General features: G+C 39.7%; 1 pseudogene; it reads right to left on the bottom strand.

Annotated features, from left to right (window-relative positions):
- Positions 1-727: 727 nt before the first annotated feature.
- LOC101344520 (elongation factor 1-alpha 1 pseudogene) lies at positions 728-2453 on the bottom strand (annotated as a pseudogene).
- Between the last annotated feature and the right edge of the window lie 7302 nt (positions 2454-9755).

Raw genomic sequence — 9755 nt, 5'->3', positions numbered from 1 at the left:
TTGTAAACCCTATTTCTATGATGTTAATGAGGTGGGATTAGCTGCAGTTATATGAATGAGGCAGGACTCAATCTATAAGATTAGACTGTGTTTTAAGCCAATCTCTTTTGAGATATAAAAGAGAGAAGCGAGCAGAGAGACGGGAAACGCATACCACCAAGAAAGCAGCTCCAGAAGAAGAGTGCATCCTTTGGACCTGGGGTTCCTGTGCGGAGAAGCTCCTAGACCAGGGGAAGATTGATGACAAAGACCTTCCTCCAGAGCCAACACAGAGAGAAACACTCCCCCTGAGCCAGTGCCTGAATTCAGACTTCTAGCCTCCTAGACTGTGAGAGAATAAACTTCTGTTTGAAGAAGCCATCCACTTGCGGTGTTTCTGTTACAGCAGCACTAGATAACTAAGACAGATCGTTTTTATTAGTGTAGGATGTGTCTTAAGTCAATTTTTTTTTCTTTACATAATATGGCCTTTATTACAGAATTTAGCCTTCTTACAAGGCAGCTTGTATAACATTACTACTCTTTTGCTTTCTCAATCCTCATCAATATTAAGTGCTGCAGGCAACCCCACACCCACAGATTTTCCACCAAGTCCTTAAAAACCCCTCCCCTTAGAAAGGTGAAAAAACCACTCAGTTGCTGCATGAACTATTTCAGTTAATCCTGCAATAGTTTCAGCAAATACGAGAATTAGAAAGCTTCAGTGTTGACCAAAGGAAGACACGGGTTTCTCATTAAACTTTGTTTTAATGGGTCTCAAAATTCTGTGACAGATTTTTGGTCAAGTTGTTTCCATTTAAAAAGTAGTGATTTTAAAAACTAATAACTTAAAACTACCACACAAAAAAAGAAACAAATGGTCCACAAAACATTCCTTTCCTTCTGAAGGTTTTACAATGCATTGTTATCATTAACCAGTCTTTTACTATTAAACTTAAACGGCCAATTGAGACAAACAGTTCTGAGACTTTTCTTCTGCCACTGATTAAGACTGGGGTGGCAGGTGTTATGGGTAACATTCGTTTAGACTTCTGAGCTTTCTGAGCAGGCTTGGTGACTTTGCCAGCTCCAGCAGCCTTTTTGTCCACTGCCTTGATGACACTCACAGCAACTGTCTGTCTCATATCTCGAACAGCAAAACGACCCAGAGGAGGATAGTCAGAGAAGCTCTCAACACACATGGGCTTGCCAGGAATCATGTCAACGATGGCAGCATCACCACACTTCAAGAACTTGGGGCCATCTTCTAGCTTCTTTCCAGAACGGCGATCAATCTTCTCTTTGAGCTCAAGAAACTTGCAAGCAATGTGAGCTGTGTGACAATCCAGCACAGGTGCATAGCCAGCACTGATTTGGCCTGGGTGGTTCAGGATGATCACCTGAGCAGTGAAGCCAGCTGCTTCCATTGGTGGGTCACTTATGCTGTCACCAGCCACATTCCCACTACGAACATCTTTCGCAGAGACATTCTTGACATTGAAGCCTACATTGTCCCCAGGCAGAGCTTCACTCAAAGCTTCATGGCGCATTTCAACAGACTTTACTTCAGTGGTGACGTTGGCTGGAGGAAAGGTGACCACCATCCCAGGCTTGAGGACACCACTCTCCACCCTGCCCACAGGGACAGTGCCAATACTGCAAATTTTATAGACATCCTGGAGAGGCAGACGCAGCGGCTTGTCAGTTGGGCGAGTTGGTGGCAGGATGCAATCCAGAGCTTCAAGCAGCGTGGTTCCACTGGCATTGCCATCCTTACGGGTGACTTTCCATCCCTTGAACCAAGGCATGTTAGCACTTGGCTCCAGCATGTTGTCACCATTCCAACCAGAAATTGGCACAAATGCTACTGTGTCAGGGTTGTAGCCAATTTTCTTAATGGAGGTGCTGACTTCCTTAACAATTTCCTCATATCTCTTCTGGCTGTACGGTGGCTCAGTGGAATCCATTTTGTTAACACCAATGGGTTGTTTCACACCCAGTGTGTAAGCCAGAAGGTCATGCTCACGGGTCTGCCCATTCTTGGAGATACCAGCTTCAAATTCACCAACACCAGCAGCAACAATCAGGACAGCACAATCAGCCTGTGATGTTCCTGTAATCATGTTTTTGATGAAGTCTCTGTGTTCTGGGGCATCAATGATGGTCACGTGATACTTGCTGTCTCAAATTTCCACAGGAAGATATCAATGGTGATGCCTCGCTCGCGTTCAGCTTTCAGTTTATCCAAGACCCAGGCATACTTGAAGAAGCCCTTTCCCATCTCAGCAGCTTCCTTCTCAAATTTTTCGATGGTTCTTTTGTCGATCCCACCACATTTGTAGATCAGGTGACCAGTAGTGGTAGACTTGCCCGAATCTACATGTCCAATGACGACGATGTTGATATGGGTCTTTTCCTTTCCCATTTTGGCTTAGACTCTGCGATGGTTTTCACCAACACCTGTGTTCTGGCAGCAAACCCGCTTCGAAAAAGCTTAAGTCAATTTTTTTTGAGATATAAAAGAGCAGATTAAGCAAGCAACATAAAAGCTGAGATGGGGAAAGATAGATGCCATGCCACATGAAGATTACCAAGGAGCCAAGGAACAGAAGAAGAAAAGCGACAAGGACCTTCCCTCCTAGCCAACAGAGAGAGAAAACCTTCTTCTAGAACCTGAGCCCTGAATTTGAACTTCTAGCCTCCTAAGCTGTGAAAATAAATTTCTGTTTGTTAAAGCCAACCGCTTGTGGTTTTTCTCTTATAAAAGTACTAGACAACAAAGACAACATTGTAAACCCAATGGATGAGTTTAATAGCAAATTAGACACAATGAAGACAATTGGTGAATGAGATACTAGATTTGGAAAGATATTCAAAATGTAGCACACCTAGAACAAGGGATGGAAAACACAAAAGAAAAAAGTTTGAGACGTGGAGAACAGAGTGAAAAGACCTAAATGCATCAAACCGAGTCCTAGAAGGAAAGTATAGACAGAATGCATCAGAATAAATACTTGAAGAGTTAATGGCTGAGAATTTTCCAGAAATGATAAAAGATACCAACCCACAGATTCAAAAATTACAGTGAATCATAAGTGGGATAAATAAATACAAGGAAACCCACATCTGGACACCTCACAGTGAAACTGCAGAATGAAATTAGACCTTTAAAGGCCTTATAATCAGCCAGAGCAGGGGGAAAACAAAAGATAACTTTCAAAAGAGCTGTAGTTAGACTGTCAGCTGATTTCTTAACAGCGTCAGTGGGAGCCACAAGATAGCGTAATGATAATCTCAGTGGGTTAAGAGAAGATAAAATATCCTTTAAGAAAGTGCAAAATAAAGGCATTTCAAACAAATGAATATGGAGAGAGCTTTACTAAAGGAAATTTTAAAATACGTATTCAGAAAGAAGAGGGGTGATCTGAGACAGGAGGTCTAAGACGCGAAAACAAATGCAGAACCAAGAAGGGGAAATACGTGGGTAAATCTTGGCTTTAATAACACAGTTTTATGGACTCTAAGAAAAAGAGAAGCAAAATATGTGACACCAACAGTATATAAGATGGGATGTAGTGAATACAAATGTTAAATGTTATTAAGTACTCATATTTTCTGGAAGGGGGTAAACATATTATTTAACTTTGCCTTAGTACTTTAAGAATTTAAGGGCACATGTTAAAATTACTATGGTAACACCTAGAGAATAGAAATAAATTGTTTCACTTCCAGATTTGTTGTTGTTGTTGGTTGGTGCCGTTGAGTCTGTTCTAACTCGTAATGACCCTATGTACAACAGAAAAAACTCTGTCCAGTCCTGCACCATCCTCACATTCATTGTATCACACTGTAGCAGCCACTGTGTCAATCCATCAGTTTGAGGGTTTTCCCCTGTTTTAATCACACTCTATTTTACCAAGCATGATGTCCTTTTTCAGGGACTGGTCCCTCCTGGTAACACGTCCAAAGTAAGTGAGATGAAGTCTCACCATCCTCACTTCTAAGGAGCATTCTTGTACTTCTTTCATGAGAAATTTGTTTGTTCTTTTGGCAGTGTATGGTATATTCAATATTCTTCGCCAACGCCATAATTCAAAGGCATCAATTCTTCTTCCGTCTTCCTTATTTGTTGTCCAACTTTCACATGCATATTAGGCAATTGAAAATACCGTGGATTGGGTCAGGCACACCTTAGTCCACAAAGTGACATCTTTGCTTTTTAACATTTTAAAGAGGTCTTTTGCAGCCGATTTGCCCAATGCAATGCATCCTTTGACTGCTGCTTCCATGGCGTTGATTGTGGATTGAAGTAAAATGAAATCCTCGACAACTTCAATCTTTTCTCTGTTTATCATGATGTTGCTTATTGGTCCAGCTGTGAGGATTTTTGTTTTATGTTGAGGTGTAATCCATACTGAAGTCTGCAGTCTCTGATCTTTATCAGTAACTACTTCAAGTCCTGTTCACTTTCAGAAAGCAAGTTTATGTCATCTGCATATGGCAGGTTATTAATGAGTCTTCGACCAATCCTGATGCCACATTCTTCTTCATATAATCCAGCTTCTTAGATTATTTGCTCAGCATACAGATTGAAAAAGTATGGTGAGAGGATACTACTCTGACACACACCTTTCCTGATTTTAAATAAGCAGTATCCCCTTGTTCTATTCGAACAACTGCCTCTTGGTCTATGTACAGGTTCCTCATGAGCACACTTAAGTGTTCTGGAATTCCCATTCTTCGCAATGTTATCCATAATTTGTTATAATCCACACAGTCGAATGCCTTTGCATAGTCAATAAAACACAGGTAAACATCTTTCCGGTATTCTCTGCTTTCAGCCAAGATCCATCTAACATCATCAATGATATCCCTTGTTCCACGTCCTCTTCTAAATCAGGATTAAATTTCTGGCAGTTCCCTGTTGATGTACTGCTGCAACCACTTTTTAATGATCTTCAGCAAAAATTTACTTGCATGTGATATTAATGATTTTGTTTGATAATTTCCGCATTCTGTTGGATCACCTTTCTTTGGAATGGGCACAAATATGGATCTCTTCCAGTCAGTTGGCCAGGTAGCTATCTTCCAATTTTTTTTGGCATACATGAGTGAGCGCCTCCAGGCTTGCATCGTATTGTTGAAACATCTCAGTTGGTATTCCAACAATTCCACAGTGCAGCTTGGACTTCTTCCTTCCCAGTGCTATCAGTTCTTGATCATATGCTCCCTCCTGAAATGGCTGAACATAAACCAATTGTTTTGGTACAGTGACTCTGTGTATTCCTTCCATCTTCTTTTGATGCCTCCTGTGTCGTTTAATATTTTCCCTGCAGAATCCTTCAATATGGTAACTCGAGGCTTGAATTTTTTCTTCAGCTCTTTCAGCTTGAGAAATGCAGAATGTGTTCTTCACTTTTGGTTTTCTAACTCTAGGTCTTTGAACATTTCGTTATAATACTTTACTTTGTCTACTCGAGTCGCCCTTGGAAATACTCTGTTCAACTCGTTTACTTTATCATTTCTTCCTTTTGCTTTAGCTACTCGATGTTCAAGAGCAAGTTTCAGAGCCTCTTCTGACATCCATTTTGGTCTTTTCTTTCTTTCCTGTCTCTTTAATGACCTCTTGCTTTCTTCATGTATGATGTCCTTGATGTCATCCCACAACTCATCTGGTCTTGGGTCATTAGTGTTTAATGAGTCAAATATATTCTTGAGACGGTCTCTAAATTCAGGTAGAATATACTCAAGGTCATACTTTGGCTCTTGTGGACTTGTTCTAATTTTCTTCAGCTTCAACTTGAACCTGCATATGAGCAATTGATGGTCTGTTCCACATTCAGCCCCTTGCCTTATTCTCACTGATGATATTGAGCTTTTCCATCGCCTCTTTCCACAGATATAGTCAATTTGATTCCTGTGTATTTCATCTGGTGAGGTCCACGTGTATAGTCATCGTTTATGTTGGTGAAAAAAGGTCACTGATCTTGCAAAATGCTATTATGCAATCTCTGACATCATTTCTATCACCAAGGCCATATTTTCCAACTACCGATCCTTCTTTTTTTGCTTCCAACTTTTGCATTCCAATCACCAGTAATTATCAATACATCTTGATTGCATGTTTGATTAATTTCAGACTGCAGAAGTTGGTAAAAATCTTCAGTTTCCTCATCTTTGGCATTAGTGGTTGGTGCATAAATTTGAATAATAGTCACATTAACTGGTCTTCCTTGTAGGTGTATGGATATTATCCTATCACTGACAGCGTTGCACTTCAGGATAGATCTTGAAATGTTCTTTTTGACGATGAATGCAACGATTTCTCTTCAAATCATCATTCCCAGCATAGTAGACCATATGATTGTCTGATTCAATTGGCCAGTACCAGTCCATTTCAGCTCAGTCATTTCTGATGACTTCCAATTTTCCTAGATTCATACTTCGTATGTTCTATGTTCTGATTATTAATGGATGTTTGCAACTGTTTCGTCTCATTTTGAGTCATGCCATATCAGCAAATGAAGGTCCTGAAAGCTTGACTCCATTAAGGTTGACTCTACTTTGAGGAGGCGGCTCTCCCCCAGTTGTATTTTGAGTGCCTTCCAATCTGAGGGGTTCATCTTCTGGCACTATATCAGACAATGTTTAGCTGTTGTTGATAAGGTTTTCATTTGATAATTTTTTCAGAAGTAGACCACTAGGTCCTTATTCCTAGTTTGTCTTAGTCTGGAAGCTCAGCCGAAACCTTTTCACTATGGGTGACCCTGCTGGTATTTGAAATGCCAGTGGCATAGCTTCCAGCATCACAGCAACACGCAAGCCATCACAGTAAGACAAACTGACAGACATGTGGGGCCATAAAGATTATAGCCTAGAAAACCCTATGGGGCAGTTCTACTCTGTCACGTAAGGTTGCTATGAGTCAGAATAGCACATAGACTAATATAGTATGTAGTCTTTCATGTCCGACTTATTGCATTCAGTGTAATGTTTTTGAAGTTCAGCCACATTTTTGCATGTGTCAATAGTTCCTTCCTACTGTATGAGTATGCCACAATTTGTTTATCCATTCACCTATTGGTGAACATTTGGGTTGTTTCTAGTTTTTGTCTAGGATGAATAAAGCTGCTTCCTGTAAACATTTGTGTGCAAGTCTTTGTGTGGACCATATCCAGGACTAGGGAGAGGGAAGCCAAGGGCATAAAGTACAAAATTTAAGGAGGCATTCACTCTCAGGCAAGCGGACATTTGCATGATCCTGAAAGTGAGTGTGTCCTTAAATTTTACACCATAGGCACCTGGCTTACCTCAACCTAGTCCAGGCCCGGGTGTGGACAGATGTTTTCATTTTTCTTTGGTAAATACCTAGCAGTGCAATTGTTAAATTATAGGGCAGTTATATATTTAACTTTATAAAAAATTGCCAGTTTTCCAAAGTGGTTGAACTATTGTCCACTCCTAGTAATCGGTGAGCATTCCACTTGCTCCACATCCACACCAACATGTCTATTGCCAGGCTTCCTTCTCTGTTGCCACAGACGGATTGCTTCCTGCAAATATGGCTCATCTATGTGATTCTCTGTCACTCTCACCTTCTTGGCTTCTCTGATCCAAGCCAGATGCTGGAGAGCATCTGTTGCCAATTCTGCCAAACCATTTCTGTGCCCGTTGTTGTACCAAAGGATACAGCTTTGCAGCTCTGAGTGATACTTTAAATTGAGCATAAATCTGCATTCTTTTCTCTTTCCCTGGTGAAATGAACCAGTGGAGACTTTTTTTTTTTTTTTTAACAAATTAACTAACTTTTTAAAGATACATAAAGTAATATATGCTTATAATTAAAATATTTAAACAGTATAGAGAGTGAAGAGTAAAGACGTAATACTGGTCTGACAGAGACTGGAGAAACCCCAAGAATATGGCCCCCAGACTCCCTTTTAGCTCAGTAATGAAGTCACTCCCGAGGTTCACCCTTCAGCCAAAGATTAGACAGGCCCATAAAACAAAATGAGACTAAAAAGGCACACCAGCCCAGGGACAAGGACTAGAAGGTAGGAGGGTACAGGAAAGTTGGTAATAGGGAACCCAAGGTCGAGAAGGGAGAATGTTGACATGTCATGGGGTTGTTAACCTATGTCATAAAACAATATGTGTACTAATTGTTTAATGAGAAACTAGTTTGTTCTGTAAACCTTCATCTAAAGTACAATAAAAAAAGAAAACAAAATTATAGGTTTAACAATACCTGAAAACAAAAAGAGTAAAAGACTTAGCAAAACAATAAGTTCTTGTATTCATGATCCTAAATTTTAACATCACAAATCTATATTTTTTTATAAATGCATAGCATTGGGCTTGGAGAAAAATATCCACATGTTGGTAACTAACTGTAAATCTTTGGAGAGAGGAGTTTGGGGAAAGAGGAATTTTCACTTTTTATAAACTTATAGGGAGGCCTGGTGGTGCAGTGAAGAGCTCAGCTGCTAACCAAAATGTTGGCAGCTTGAACCCACCAGCCACTCTGCCAGAAAGATATGGCAGTCTGCTTCTGTAAAAGATTTACAGCCTTGGAAACTCTATAGGGTAGTTCTACTCTGTCCTATAGGATCACTATGAGTTGGAATCAACTTGTCGGCAATGGGTATAAACTTTTATATTGTCTGAACTTTTAAAATAAGAAAGTATTAATGTATTACATACTTTTTAACTGAATACTGTTAAATGAAATAAAAATTCAGTCATGTGGCTGACAAAATGGCATCCTTGGTCAAGTGGACAATGCTCCTAAGACTTGTCTTTATCCAACCTTAAGCGAAGCTTTTGTGTATATCAGGCTACCCTAGTCAATCAAGGAAATTCTAACAGTGCTTCCATCCTCCTTGACCAATGAAGTCCTGACAGTGCTTCAATAGTAAATTGCGTAAGCCAATCAGAAATAAGCTTATTTTGCTTCTGAGTTTTGTCAATAAAAAGCTAGTCACTGCTGATACTCAGAAGATTACCTTTCCACTTTCAGTTTGATGTCACTTGATTAGAGATTGCTACTTTGCCCTAATAAATCTCATCCAATAGATTAATTTCATTATTGACTCAGTTTCTTTTGACAATACTTTCAACATCTTTATTGAGGTACAATTTACATACAATAAACTGCACGTACTTAAAGTGTACAGCTTGATAAGTTTCAATATCTATATTCATCATGAAACCATCATCACAGTTAAGATCACCAAACCAAAAACACCCAAACCCATTCCCAGGCAGTTGATTCCGAATACTGGCGACCGTATATGACCATCCAGTAGGGTTTCCAAAGCTATAAATTTTTACAGGAGCAGACTGCCACATCTTTCTTCCCCCAAAGCAGCTGATGGGTTCACACCTCCGACCTATTGGTTAGCAGCCAATCGTTTTAACTACCGCACCACCAGGGCTCCTTACAAAAGCAACATAGTGAATGTATTTGTCACTTTCAAAGTTTCCTCATGTTCCTTTGTAGTCTCTCTTCTTCCTTCTTGCCCCCCAAATTCCCAGGCAACTGTTGATCTGTTTTCCATCACTGTAGATTATTTTGTGTTTCTACAATATTATATAAATGGAATATTTTCTCTGGATTCTTTCACTCAACATAATTATTTTAAGGTTTACTCATATATAGTCATTTTGAGATTTATCTTTAATTTTTTTTTATTGTACTTTAGATGAAGGTTTACAGAACAAATAGTTTCTCATTAAACAGTCAGTACACATATTGTTTTATGACATTGGTTAAC

The sequence above is a fragment of the Trichechus manatus genome, unplaced genomic scaffold, assembly GCF_000243295.1.
Source record: "Trichechus manatus latirostris isolate Lorelei unplaced genomic scaffold, TriManLat1.0 scaffold00011, whole genome shotgun sequence".
Taxonomy (NCBI): Eukaryota; Metazoa; Chordata; class Mammalia; order Sirenia; family Trichechidae; genus Trichechus; species Trichechus manatus.
This window is presented reverse-complemented; position numbering and strand designations above follow the sequence as displayed.